A 15,371-nucleotide genomic window follows, 5' to 3' on the forward strand; every position below is an offset into this window, starting at 1 on the left:
GAGATTGAGAATTTCCTTTTAGTTCTCAGTTTATTTGATATTGACAAAAGTTAGTCAATTTTGTCTGTTCTTCTGTAAAACAAATAAATATTTATTTCTAGAATTAATATTTTGTTTCTAAGTGGAATTGACAATTTAGTAGTCTGTTTCGTTTGTTCCATTTTGAAACTTAAACGCTTTAGCGGCTGCCTTTTGTGTAGTTTGCAATATTTGCCTTTATTTATCTGAAAAAGTCTCATGTTCCTTAAGTACATCTACCCTGTTGAACTTATGCGAAATAAATATTTAAATAAAAACAAGCTGCTGATTATTTCACATTTTACTTGTGAGCAACGGCACATTTAAATCTTACAAATATAGTTATTTGGCTTATGTTGTGATATAGATCGTTATCGCCTGAAACGGAAAAAAAAAAAAACATATCGTGATATGAAAAAATCTTATATCGCCCAGCTCTACTCCTAACACAACTTTGACCGTTTGCAGTGCCAGTCAAAGGTTTGGACACTCTCAGTGATACTGGAGTATTTCTTAGCCTTTCATTACATTGACTTGCATTAAATAATCACAGCAACAACTACTGAGTTCTTCAGTGACTACAGCAAGTTTAGCTTTCTTCACCAGCTCAACTTGCAGTGGGTCAGTGAAGTGTAACATGAAACTGTGCCTTCTTCCATATCATCTGCTCCTAGCTTATTTTTCTAATAACTGTTTGGGATAAATCATCAACAGCCAAGTGAGAGGAAAACTGAAGCACAAATTCACCTTTAAAGACACCCAGGTCAATGTGGGGCGCCTCGAATGCTTACAAACTTTAATCCTCAGCAGTGGCAATGTGCAGAGTCTGCAGTGGCTGTAGGACAGACCTGACCTCCCTAAGGGGGCCCCACCTGGCTCCATTCACTCCTGTTCCAAGCAGCTTACATGATTCTGTTTAAACAAACCTCATGACAACATTGCAACCCACTCAATGGAAACAAAGAGGAGTTATCCTTCTGATAGCAAACAAAGGAGGGGAAAAAAGGAGAAAGACAACCAGACAGCAGTAAATGGAGAAAATAATAATGATTAATTATAATGCTAATTTACTAACGTAACCAGGGAGCTCAACTTCCACTAACATCACAAATTGTTAAAGCTTTTATTTACACACACATAATGCCTTCAGTATGAATCTGAACAGAAAAAAAACAAGTTCAAAAACAAGTTCAAAATCCATCAATCCATTCATTCGCTTCCACTTTTCTTCTCACATTCACTCCTGCATTCATATCTAGGGCTGTGCGATATGACCAAAATCTCATATCCCGATATAAAACATCTATCATCCGATAATGATATAAATCACAAAAAATTTAATATTTTCTGTAAATTCTGCGAATCTCGGGTAGGTGCACTGTTTCCAGCTAGGCGTCTTGTACCTGGAGTCAAGTGTTTTAACCGATGCATGAAACTACATGTTTTTAGACATAGGTTGTAACGGTCCTTTGTGAGTAATTATTACACGGCGTGCTGCGGGGAAAGCCTGTTCTAACGTTTGAGTCTAAGGTTTATTTCTTAGCACCTGACGGCTCTTATTTTGCTTCTCATCCGTCAATACTCTGCATACTTTTTCACGTGATTGCGTTTACTTTGAAAATTCTCAACAGGATCTTGAGCTTTATTGTGAAAGGGTTATGTGGAAAATAAACAAGCGGACATGCGGTGGTTTTACCGTCGTTGTTGCTAATGACCACCCATAAAAACAGGCGCTTGTCCGTCTGTAGTGTGGTTATATTAAATATAAGAGAAAGAGAGAACTTTAATTAATATAGCCACTACAGTGACCATCAGAAAAATATTGTCGTAAACAGTTAAACGATAGCGTAAAATGAAACGATAGACGTTTTTATATCCATCCATATATATCGTTATATCGAACAGCCCTATTCATACCTATGGGTAATTTAGTATTTCTACTTAACCCCACTAACTGCATGTCTTTGGACTGTGGGAGGAAGCCAGAGAACCTGAGGAGAACCCACGCAAACACGGGGAGAACATGCAAACTCCGCACATAAAGACCCTGGCCTGATGGTGAAATTGAACTCAGCACCGTTTTGCAGTGAGGCAACAGTGCTAACCACCAAGGCTGGACACTGTGCTGCCGAGCACAAAGTTCAAAATCATTTACAGCATTTTTCAATGAGCACATTTTACAACACACTGCATTTTTTCCTCTTGTCATGTAGCTGCACAGTTAAGTTTATTCTTGCTACAAATTATGTTAAAACATTTTAAAAAGTACTCTTCTGTCCAACAAATAAAAAGCGTATTTCAGTTAGTGAGGTTATGGTGATGACTTTCGTCTCAAGGGCAAATGATCAGATCTGTGGTGTCTAGCCTTGATTGATCGCCACCAAAAACCAAAATCCACAGCAAAAACTGTTTAAAATGCATAAGTGGGTTATCGTTTATTGACTTTTATGATAACTTTTATCATATCAGTGAAGCCCCTAGTTAAGGAAATCTAAAACAAGATCATGAAATCTTTCAGAGTACAGGATATCAAATGGAAGAAATAAAGAAGGACAAAAACAAACAAAAATCAATAAAGACGTAACTAGAGAATATTTGGGGTTTTGTACTCAAGTTGTATTCAATATTTACTACAACCTCCTCACATCCTGCGGCCTATTACTTGATTCAGTTTAGTACAGTGTTTCATACCTTGGTAAACAATAGTGACTATCATGTCAAGCTGTAAAATAAACTCACTGCACCATATGAGGACATACTTTCTTAACGACATTTACTTTCTATTCAAAGATGATTCTTAGTTCTTCTACTTATCAGGTCCAAAATGTAAATGTTCAGATCTATGGAAGATTATTCCTACCACAGAATTTTTCATTTATTTTTCTTTTTGCCGTTCTGGAGTCAAAACAAGTACGCAAGTTAAAATTTTGGGATATCTAACCTTAATTAACAATAACCCAAATTTTCAAGCTAGGTAAAGGTTTTAAATGCATCTAAACTAAAAACAACTCATTTTCCCATCCCTCAGATTTTTGTATGTTCCCTCCGCTGATTGCACAGCGAGAACAGTAAATGATAACAATCTGTCCAGTTTCTTTCTTCCTCAGTTTATAGACGTTTTGAATACTTAGACAACCTCTTCAAAATTTCCAAAGCAAATAAATTCACAGAGTCTGACCTCCGTTTCTCAGTTAACCTCATTCCAGCGGTTGCAGCTGCCTCCTGCTCCGCCTCCATCACCGGCACACACGAGGAGCCGGTCGGCGCTCCATGTGTGTCCTGGCTTTGCCTCCGAGTGCGACGGAGCTGTAAACCACACTGGCTCACCTCTGTTATGCACACTCATTACTATTTCACCAGCAGGGGAACAGCAGCACTGACAGCTCCTGTGTCCTCCACATTAATAAGAGAAAAAGCAGCATCGCGCACATAAGCTTACAGCGGTTTACCTTTCAACCTGCCAGCGCAGACACGCACACACAGCTATGATTACAGACAACCACTTCCATCAAAGTTCAGCATATTTACTTACTGTGCATGGAAAGAAAATAATGCAACCCATCGCTATCGCCACAAAAACCTCCACACTTAAGCAAACAACCACCTGTCATAAAAGCAGGGTGAACAAAAGCATTGTTCAGCTCCCCGGCAGATGAAAGAGAAAATCTTTATGTACTTCTCTTTATCAAGGATTACATCATTTCCTTTCATGAACACTTTTTATTATTATTATTTGGGAAGTCTTTAAACATTTATCCTCTTCTTCAGTCTTGTGTACGCATCTCTAGACATATTTAACTTTATATTTAAAAAGACTTAGCTTGAGCAGGAATTTATATTTGTTTCAGCCACAAAAGTAGACTTCACCCTAAACAGAGCTGTCATTAATACTGAGGACATAACATGAAGCCATGAATATCAGCGTTTGGACTGATGAGGGATGAATGGGTTTGCATAAACAAACAAATACTGGGGGTTCAATTTAGCTTAAATTTGACACGAGAGACATGAGATTGGTTACCAACTGACTTTATACATATACAGTTGTGTATAGAGTATTTACACCTGTGGGTAGGTGAGCATGCAAGCATTATATTTTCAGTAAAACTGCAGGAGACCTGAAGGACGCGTTCAAAGCATATTAGCAAAGTGATGCATTATGAACAAAAATCAATAAAGATATGTGATACAAGGTAGCTCCAGGTATCATTAGCTCAGTGGAGTAACAGTAAAGCTGTTTTCACACATGAACCGGCACCCTGAGCCTTTCAACATTACCCGTTGTAGCTGCATGTGAGAATACAAATGTGTTTAACCTCCAAACTTCCCGAGCGTAAACTGTGTCTGACTGCAGCCGTATGAGCTATCTGTCCAGTGAAATCTCAGCGAGCGAGCATCAGACGTCAAAGCCAAACAGGAGTGGGAGCGCATCTGAGGTGGATAATTAGCTCTGCATGACCCGATTCGCCCGACACTGACCCAAGCTTTTGCAAAAACACAGTTTAGGAATTATCAGATTAAAAAGCAGATTTTTAAGTATTTGGAGGTTTTTTTTTTTGGGGGGGGGGGGGGGGGGGGGTTTAAAGGAATGAGAGAAAAAGGAGTAACCCCCAAACTAACATTTTAAATCATTTTTTCCACCAGTTCTTGTAGTAACTCAGTTATATTGTATACTCACACTACCCATGGTTGCTTTGTACCATGATCCTGCACTCACATTCTCATTTATAGAAGCTGTTGAAAGCTGCTCTCACAGGGCACAGTGAGGTTCATGATTTTATGCATTTTGTGCTTTAATTGTGTTTCACCCTCTCATGTGCCTTTTTGATTTGTTAATTAACACAATGATTTTCACAGGCATGCCCGAGTCCGGCTACACCACATCCCAGCTCCCCTCTTCAGTTTGCTGAAGTGGGTCCAGGCACGCCGATGCGACTGATCTCTCTGGTCAAACAGACTGGAATTTGGCGTCAATCATGCTTTCGCACTGTATGGATTGTTAACAAAACGACTTTAACTGCCTGATTGTGTAGTGTGAAAGTTTGTTATTAAAAAGCAGTGTTAACACTTTCACCAAATTCTTTTTTTGGTGGGGTTACGAATCCCATAATTTGTGGCCCAGGGTCAGCTCAATGTGCTGAGGATGTCAGATGAATCAAAGAAAAGACTTGTAAAAAAAAAAGGATCTGCTCTGAGTGAAGCCCAATTCATGGTCAAACCTGTTTGGCCAAGATGGATGACAGGAAACAAGCCGGCCATGCTGATTGGTCAAATTTACAAAGCCTGCGTGAGTGAGGATGAGTGAATCCTGCCCACAACAGCCTCTGCTTCTGGGAGGCAGATAATGCTTGTGAGATTAACATCCTCAGCCCACCAACAGCCCACAGCTTGACCAATCCGTGCCGAGTGGAAATTACATAACAATGAGCGTTCAACACACCCGCAGGATTCTGTTGACAATCCATCTATGCTAGCCCCCTCCCCTCTTTATCATGATGATGAGTAGCAGCACATCCTCCCCTCCCAACAGCGTGCACCTGGTAATCCCGAGCGTGATTTGTGGGATTGCGTGCAAAGCCATAATACCAAACACGGCAGCCAGTCTTAGATAACATAACTTTTTGAAGGTTTTCCAGCCTTCTTGCCTCTAATTATTTCACTTAAAGAGAATTTCAGAAGTGGGACGCACAAAGAAGCAATGTTGTGTTCATTCAGACCCCACTTCCCTAGAAGGAATATAAAAGAGGAAAGAGTGCAGGGTTACAGTCGGTGGCAGACAGTGGTGGTCTGAGATTACAGCTGTGCAGCTGGGAGAGGATGCTGCTGCTGCTGCTGCTTGGTGGGGTGAGAGGTTAGAGAAAAGAAGTGAGGTCACAGCTGTGCAAAGGCAAGAGGAGACTTAAGGGCAAAGCACGGACATCATAAAGTACCCGTGCAAAATATACTGCATATATATATATAAGTTACATTCACATCTGAATGTGAAATAAAGTGCAAGGGAGAAAATTCCACATTCCTGCACTCTTGTTTACCACTAATACATTTAATCTATGACATTACAACCAGATGATGGTCACCTGATGCATTTATTAAACATTACAATGTAATAAATGCATCAGCGGTAAAGCGAGACCGCGTGTGGAGTCGCATTTAATTGTTTTTGTAGAATTTTATTATGTGCGCAGGCTGCTGAAGAGTTACATGGTTAAATTACTTTTCTGTTAAACTAAAGGGTTAAGCAGCCACGCTGTACTTTTAGCTAAAATTTCATGTGAAAACACTGCCTAAGATGCTTTTGTGCATACACTGCATTATTAATATTGAGCTCTAACACTGCTGCTGACACCTTATGGCAACGGATTCACACTTTGAATTAGGTGATCAGTGACAGACGCTCACTGGAAAAGGAGGATGGAAAAAGCTCTTCATTTTGGTTGAACTAACACACGCTGCTGCCTGCGAGCTGCAAACACTGATAAAGCCTTCAGTTTTTTTCTTCTGTATCGTCAGAAATATCATTAGCGCAAATTTCGCTGGAATCCTGTGATATAATCTTGAGACTTTATGGCCTACCGCCAGTCTGTAAAATGTTTCCAAGCACCCTGATTTATCACAGACGTTTGGTTTCAGCCCTGAACACAACTTAATCAATTATATAGTTTCAGATTAATTAATCTGATAGACTGACAGTGTAAAAGTAGGACTGCACCAATGTTTAGTCCACCACGGCCCTGTTATTTCAAAATACGCAATTTCTGTTCTTTAGAAAAAAATTCTCACACCTTGGCAATTAGGGCCCAAAGGCTATTTACCGTTTTAAATTATTTATTGTTTTCTAATCAAAAAACAGCAAAAACATCGACTACTCCTATAGGTAAATACCAACTTGTTTGGCAGTAGGCAGATATCAGTCAATAAAGCTAAGGGTAAGGCTCAGGTATTGTTCCATCTCCACCTAAAACCTAAAAATATTCCATTTAAAAGCATTTAAAATCAACCACATAATAAATCAAATGAATAATAAATTATTTTTCTGCCATTCACCATCAGTAGGACATCCCAGTTTAGTCCAACTCTTCATCAATGGCGACCCAAACCCTGTGCAGCTGATTATTTTGGTGATTATCAGCTAATTCAATGCATCACTGTTCAAGTTAAAGAAAGAAAAAACACATCCATTGTTTTCTAAAATCAATATAAATATTTTTCAACATCTAATTTGCCTCATTTGTCATCATTTAGTGGAAATGTTCTTCACGTGGAGTTTGCTGCACACTTGCACTTTGCGACCAATTTTGAGGAATTATTCCTGTTGCATTGAGTGAGCGTTACGTAATCCGTGGGTAGCTGTGCATCGCTGTTATTCATACATTATTCTAAAGTTGCACACATCAGCAGTCGGAGGTGCTCGAACGCACTCGGCCTGTATGACTTGTGCATGTGCTCTGGTTCTTGCTCCTCCACTCGTGTGTGTTAATATGCTCCCCATGAGGCGCTGCAGGCTGTGGTAATTATAGAAGCTCAGCTAGCACACATATCACAAGAGAGATGTGCATTTAAAGCAGTGCACTTTTAGCATGAACACAGCCCTATATGCATGAACACAAACCAACGGATATACCGAAGATGGCTGTGCAGATATTAAACGTCGTGCTGACTGCCTTTTTATCGAACTCTGTAAAACAGTTCTCCTCTAAATAAGTCTCAAACTTAAACAGAGCTGACAAATGCACCTGTTTTCTTGACTTCATATTTCTTCATAATTTTAGCAGCAGAGTCTGGACACACTTGGGGTTCAGCAATGCTGCGTTAATCTACCCCCACCCCAACCTCACGGTCACACAACTGTAATACCCTTGCCCAAATATAAAGGGCTTAACCCACTTCTTAATAAAATCCCAGTCCTCACACACGCTGACCAGCAGGGCGTCTGCGAGTGTGTCAGATAAACTCTTTGGCAAACGATAACTCCATTAATGCCAACGGGGACAGACGAGCCCAGGAGATGGAAAATGATTACTTCCTTAACCACGCCGAGTCGTCATTATTGGCATTTAACAGTCTGATATAGATGTAAGGCGTGCCCGCTCTGCGTGTGCGCACAGCAGGCCAAGGATGGGATGGAGGCAGGGCCTGTGGAGTGCAGACATTATTATTACCGAAATGTCACTCAGAAAGAAAGGAAGGAAAGCAAGGAAAGGAGGAGAGGGCCTGAGGGTGGGCGAGCGAGTAAGTGGATACAGAAAGAGTGGGGAAAGAGAGTGACGGGGTGGCGGTAACACATTCATCTTCATATCCCTCTTTTAGCCCAACATTTGCTGTTTGGCTTTTCCACTCAACTGCTCTTCAATGGCTGCGCTGCCTGCAATGTGAGGGCTATTTTTAACAGCTGTTAGGCTTTCTGTCATGTTACCTAATCAAACCCACGACAAATCATATTTTTAATACAAATTTGAGAGATTAGGACATAAACTGTGTTTAATCCCAAACTCTGGGAAATTCACTCGTTACAGCAGCACAAGGGACAGGAAGAAAAGGTGAATTAGAGAAATATTAGAAAACAATACAAATAGAAGATAAATAAATAGGAAAAATAGTGACAAAAATGATGATGATGAAGGACCACAGTGGAGGACTGAGCTCTAACAGTCTACTGCTATCAAAAGGAACCAAGACCTCAAAAGCAAAACAAGTCTGGACGTCTTCTCTGGAGTTTACAAAGTGAAACCAAAGACCTTGTCTCTAGTGGGAATCAAGTAGCATCAAAAGTGTAATTTTCTGTGCTTTTTTCCCCCCTCACTTCATTTCAGCTCCACTGTTATATGGTGACTTCCGCACATTTGTAGTGTTTCTCCTCTGCTCTGTTTCACTGCATTATGATGAAGAATGCTACAGAGCAGAGCAGACACATTGAGCAAAGCAGGTGAGAGACAGGGGAAGTTAAGATATCTGACTTGTCAGGATACTGTTACAATGCAATTAAAGCTTCCAAGCAGGTGTTACTTAATCTGCACTTAGCTGTTGTCCACTGTTCTCCACTCAGGGCAATGCTTTTACTCTTCCCTGAGTAAAAGCACTTTTTTCTGCAGAATGGAGCAACTTTGTGTCTCCCCCCCATGACACAATTTGTAACCACATGGGGCTCATCAGCTTTATCCCTCTGTCATTACTACAGCCCTGCACATCACCTTGTTCTTGAAAATTGTTACCATTACACTTCTCCATTCCTCAAGCATCCTCTCACTCTCCAGGATCAACATGGTCAAAAGTTCTACTGCCTTGTCTCCCAGACATCTCAGGTGATAGGTATGTAATGTGGACCAACCACTTTTCATCCTTTTCACAGGCACATTGACTTCCTCCTTACTAATCCTCTGCACTTCCACCAAGGTCCCTCCACCCACCCTTCTTTTGCTCTCATTTTATTCACTTATCAGCTCCTTAAAGTCATCCTTCTATCTTCTCAGCACACTCTCCTCACTCGTTAGTCCATTACCATCTCCATCCTTAATCACCCTGATCTGCTGCACATCCTTTCCAGCTTGATATCTCGGCCTGGCCAATCAATATAAATCCTTTTCTCCTTCTTTGGTGCACAGCCTTACATACAACTCAAAAATGACTAAATATGTAGTTTTTATGAAGACAGACGAGTTTCTTTAGACATTTAACCCTTTCCAATGTTGGGAATTGCACCAGACGTATATAACCGTTCATAACTGGGGGTAGCACACTGCTGACAAGAAATTTAAAAAAAAAATACTTTAAATGCTACATCTTACGAAACACAACAATGAGCTTATTTATTAAGCCCGATAAGACACCGAAGCTGCTGCTATATAAATGTGACCCAAACAAGCAAAGCGAGTCTCCAGGGCTGGGATTAGTGAGCTCAGACCAGCTGCAAGGCTGCGTCGCTGCTGCTGCTGCTACACATGTCAATTACATAAATGCAGCTTCCTGTCTCTGCGCCAGCATCGGGACCTTATTATGCTCTGCTGACGCTCCGCTCCACTCCACTCGGGACTCAATAGCTCAGATGCGCAGGTACTCTAGAAACAAACGCGCTGTTGTAATGCAACACTGTAACCGTGGAGACCGATGTCTTTAAGAAGACAGGATTTAAAGGTCGAGCCATGTAAAGCAGGGGCGGGCAGTTAATTTTTCCCAAGGTGCCACATGAGAAACTGGGACTGATGTGGAGGTTCACACCAATGAGCTGCTAACACCCACAACAGTCCCAGTTTCTCATGTGGCCCCTTGGGAAAAAAGTAACTGCCAATTCCTGATCTCAGAGATAATAAAGGAGGAATTCAGTGTTTTTGCTGTGGAAAAACATCCCAATTACAAAAAAAATATGTCCTGGGACAACTTTCAGGTGTGGATTTATAAACAGTTGGTGGACTAGCTGTACGTAGCACATCACATAGCTCCCTAATGTGTTTTGTTTTTGTTTGTTTGGGTTTTTTGGTTTGTTTTTTTTTTACAAACAATAAAAAAAGCTGTGTGTTAGAATCTCACTTCTTTTCATAAAAAGTTGATTGATGATTCTATTTTTCATATTAGAGAGGAATAAAGCCAGAAGGCAAAATTTCTGCATATTAATTTTCTGTCAGTTCACTAATCAGTCAGCTAATCTGTTCTGCATACAGCCCTTTAAACAACAGTTCCACCAACAGCTTGCAAGACAGGTGAAAATTCCAGGAAGTCTTTCAGGAAATTACACGTCACACCTATGCGAGTGCACTTTGTTGAAATGAAAAACAACCCGGTGCTTGTTAGTGGCAGTTTCAATGTCATAAAAAATATACTACAATAGCTTCAAATGGTAGATTGGCCCCACATGTATAGATGTGACACTGTAACACCACCTGAGAGGTGCAGTCTCCAGCTCGGAGTCACCTGGGGGGAGACCACATTTGGCTGATTAGTGTCGAGTGTGACCTGTAACTGCACCACAGACAGGCAGCAGTAACAAGGGAGGCAAAGCCATTAGTGACACATGTGGGCACTTACTGGAAACATCCCTCTCAGCACAATGAGGGTGGAACACAATGCTGCTGCTGCTGACAGCCCACAGCAGCCGTGGCTCACATGTGCGACGCCTTGTGCCGCCGACTGACTGTCAAAGCGTGTTGGCACAAATGAAGAACCCAAACGCTGTTGTGACATCATGAAAGACACATGAATGATGGCGGCTGATTTGTGTCAGATGGCTCCCGCTGCGCTGCTCATGGAGCGAGCGTGCAGGGTAAGAGGTCCACACCATCTAAAACTCAGTCAGACGCTGCCAGTTTATTAGGCACAGATTGGTCCCGATTCAGTTTTAGGCAACACAGGCGCTGACGAGGGAGGCGATTAATTACTGACAAATACACATCCAAACAGTGTCCACAGCTGCTAAGGGGCACGCCTGTGAGGCACTTTGGTTAACATTTTTTTCACTTAAACCAATTTTATGGAGAAACTAAAGTGAGTTGATTGAGATCTAAGGTTGTCTTTAGGCTCTACTCATGGATAAAGTTTTAAAAGTAAATAAATAAATCCAGCATTTTTTTAGTTAACCTTCATCTTGCCAACTGGCTGACATGCACCAACACAAAGATCACTGATGAACTACAATCACGTTATACAGCAGTTCACTTCAGCCATTCACCTTTCATTGATTTCTGCTGAAGTTCAAAGTGAGCATAAGAATGGGGAAGAAAGAGGATTTTAGTGACTCTTAACATGACATAGGTTGTTGGTGTTGTTGTATTTCAGAAGCTGCTGATTTCCTGGGATTTTCCCACAACACCATCTCTAGGGTTGCAAAGTGAGCAGCAGATCTCTGGGTGAAAATGTCTCACTGATATCAGAGGAGAATAAACCGGTAGCTCTGAGGTGAGAGGAAGGTAACAGTAACTAAAACAGCCACTTGTTACAACCAAAGTATGCAGAAGAGCATCTCTGAATGCACAACACCTTTAAGTAGCTGGGCTACAGCACCAGAAGACCACACCAGTTGCCACTCAGCGAGCATCTCGTATCAGTGGTTCAGGCCGGTGGTGGTATAAGGGTGTGTGGGATTTACCACACTCACCACAGTTCGTACCTTTTTAGTACCAGAAGAGCCTCACTTAAACACCACAGTCTACCTGAGTATTGTGGCTGACTATGTCCGTCCCTTTATGACCACAGTGCACTCATCTTCTGATGGCTGCTTCCACCAAAATAACACACCGTGTCACAAACCAGTTCACTGTACTCAAATATATCTCAGTGTCAATATAATAGAGCACCTCTGAAGCCCATTAATCTGCAGTAGCAATATGACCAGTATCTGAGAGGAATGTTTCCAGCAGCTTTTTGAATCTATGCCACAAAGCATTAAGGCCTACCTAACCAGCTACTATCAACCGCTGTAAGACATTTATCCCCCTTTTTTTTTTATTAGCATGACTTGCAATTCTCCCTATGCTCAGAAGGCTTAACTCTAGTGAGGACCAACAAAACCAGCTACACATATTTCCCATCACATTATTAACAAACCACAAGCTCATTTAACTTTCATTGAATATGTAAAAAATAATTATTAGGGCTGGGAGGAATTAGTGGTGTACAGATGACAATTTAAAATAAATGATATTCAAAGTAAATAAGCACCAACCTGTCCCATCCTGTATCTGTTTCTCTCTTTAGCCACGTAGTCAAAAAAAAATAAAACTAAACTAAACAAAACTTCAGTCTGAGAACTCAATAACAAACATTTCTTCACCAGCCTCTATAATTTCACCTCCTCTCCTCAGCAGCCTGTAATTTCCTCCCTCTCCTGGGTCAAACACAGGCTCTCTGTAGCTCGCTATTTAACGAGATTGTGCACTTGGTTACATAATGACGGCGAATAAGAGCACTAACCTCACCTATACCTGCCGTGTGACTCCCGTCGCTTAAAACCACGTCTGTGAGGAAGCCACAGGTGAAGGTGGTAAAGCTGCTGAGGACCGGGAGCCGATTTGTGGCTTTGATTTCATTCATAAACACTTTCAGGACCAGTCGTCGCGTTAGACAGCAGTTCAGTGACAGCTGCCCCGGTCGGCACATTACAGCCTCATCACCCCACCAACAGACCGGAGCGTTTCTCTTCACCCTCTTCACACATTAACCTCCTCTCGGTAAATGTCCCACACACAACCCGGTTTCTTACCCTTCGGCGCTTCTCCGTCCCTCACACAGGTCCGCCTGTCGTCTCCGGGTCCATCTATTTACTGTCCACACAGAATGGTACGGTCTAGTCTTGTGAGCGTCATACGTCACTTCCGGAGCCTCTATAACCCGTGCACCTGTAAAGCTGTTCACGTGGTCAAAGATCGTCTATGTAGTGCGTGACAGCACAGGAACGTGAGTTTCTAATAGCACTGAAGGTAAAATATATGAATACATTTTTAAAAGTTCTGCTTTGTAATTACATCATAGCGGAAGACCACAAGCTGATTCATGTTACATGTGAATTTCTTTCTAAGTTTCTTTCTAGATAGATTATTGATCCATCTGTGATTATCTTGATAACTGAACTGTCATAATGCTTTAATTCTGTGCTGTACATTTGCAGTTTGGCACACAAAATAATACAATTTTAATTTTCACATACAAAAATACAAATTTATGTAATGTGCATATTCTTATCAAGGTCTACCCTGATCAGAATATTTTGATCAAGGTATAGTACTGGCTTTATTTATGTATTTATTTTTCTATGCTTATCGTTCTGTTTGTTTAATTTAGTTGCTTTTTATTCTTGATAGACACTTTAATGATTCTGCAAGAGATATAACTGTGCTACAGGACCTTCATAAAGAATAATAATAAAATGAGTGTAATCTACAATGAACACAAAATGGTTAAAGGTATCACAGGCTCATATTTATGGTCTTATTATGTGAGGTGGTGAAATATTTTATATACAGTATGTACATATACACACTTATACAAAAGTTAAAGAAAAACAGCAAGACTGAGATTGTGCAAAAGAGAATTCTAGCAGATATACTGTAGATGCCATAAATAAATGCTAATTAATTGTTTAATTATTATTAATTAAAGAACGACACTGTGTAGGTCTTCATTGTCTTAAGGCTAACAAGAACAACACTATGCACTAACTAACACACTTAAAGTACTTTTGTTTTTAAGTGTTGTGTATCAACGTTGCCTGATTGAGGTATTTGTAAGTGTTTCCATTTCTGGTATTTTATACTTCTGTGCCATCACACTTTCACTTACTTTCATTCATTACCTGTCTGGGAACCTGAACACGGTTGAACTGAACTGTTTATTTAAAAGAAAATATTGTGCCTTCTTACATCTATTTGACCACTTTACATTTCAGGTCAACATTTTCACGTGTCAGACATGATCTGTTCATAAAATCTAATTTTTATTTTCTGCTGAATTAACATGGAGTCGGGTAATCAATTCAGTTTTATTCAACAGTATGCACCATGCAGTATTGATGTTGTTCATAATTTGTACAGATTGAGATGAATTAAATCATATAATTTACACACAGTTGATCTGGAGCTTTGAATGCTTTTCCAAAGTTGAATTTGCTCAAATTAAAGATGTGAGCATAAAAGATGTTTGACATACAAACTACATCACCCTTTGAGACTAACTTAATTTTCTATGACATACTATAAACAGTTTTTACTCCCTAAGACTTTCTTGATTGCCCCCACTTCATTACACAAAGTAAACCAATAACATCTGCTGTAAATCAGATTTCAATTTAAAAACTGGCAGTAATTTCCTGAAGGAATGGCTCATGTGTTCTTTAATTTTAAGGCTATCGCTTCAGTGCTTCTTTTTCTCTCTTAAGGCTCAATAATTGAGTATATTTCACACAGCATGGTAAATATTTACACCTGTGCAAAGGCGTAACTTTCCACAGGGCAGCTCAAGGGCCCAGAAGCTATGAGGGGACCCTTCAATGTGCACTAGAGGAGTCAGAGAAAAGCCTTAATTTCATTTTACCATAAAAATGATTGAAAAATATAAACAGTGTTGGTATGATAAACACAAAGCAATAGAAAAAAATGATGAGCATAACATGTCATTTTATTGGTTTAAAATAACTTGGGGCCTGTCAACATACACACCCAAGTTATTCTACGTTTAGTTTTTATTGTTATTGTATTCATTGTGACTTTTGTTTGTAGTTCAGTTTAGTTTCAGTTTGCTTGTTTTGGTTTAGTCTTATTAGTTTCAGCATTAGGTTCTATTCTTTTGAAGGGTTATTGTATTCGAGGGCGTACGCCCGAGGCTAGACTTAGTGAAATCGCTGTAGGTGTTACAATAAGGAAGCAGAGCTTTCT

At 40.3% G+C, this 15,371-nt stretch overlaps 1 protein-coding gene across 2 annotated transcripts in view; it reads right to left on the minus strand.

Annotated features, from left to right (window-relative positions):
• Window positions 1-13,257, minus strand: part of map3k13 (mitogen-activated protein kinase kinase kinase 13) — a 39,166-nt gene extending 25,909 nt beyond the window's left edge. The window contains exon 1 of one of the 2 annotated variants that reach the window (XM_085373745.1): window positions 13,205-13,257. The gene's annotated coding sequence lies outside the window, so the exon portion shown is untranslated. The remainder of the gene's footprint in view (window positions 1-13,204) is intronic. The other variant, XM_085373749.1, reaches the window with a different exon arrangement.
• Between the last annotated feature and the right edge of the window lie 2,114 nt (window positions 13,258-15,371).

Source organism: Diplotaxodon limnothrissa, linkage group LG16, assembly GCF_057381915.1.
Source record: "Diplotaxodon limnothrissa isolate DT_005_m linkage group LG16, D_limnothrissa_male_GT1.1, whole genome shotgun sequence".
Taxonomy (NCBI): domain Eukaryota; kingdom Metazoa; phylum Chordata; class Actinopteri; order Cichliformes; family Cichlidae; genus Diplotaxodon; species Diplotaxodon limnothrissa.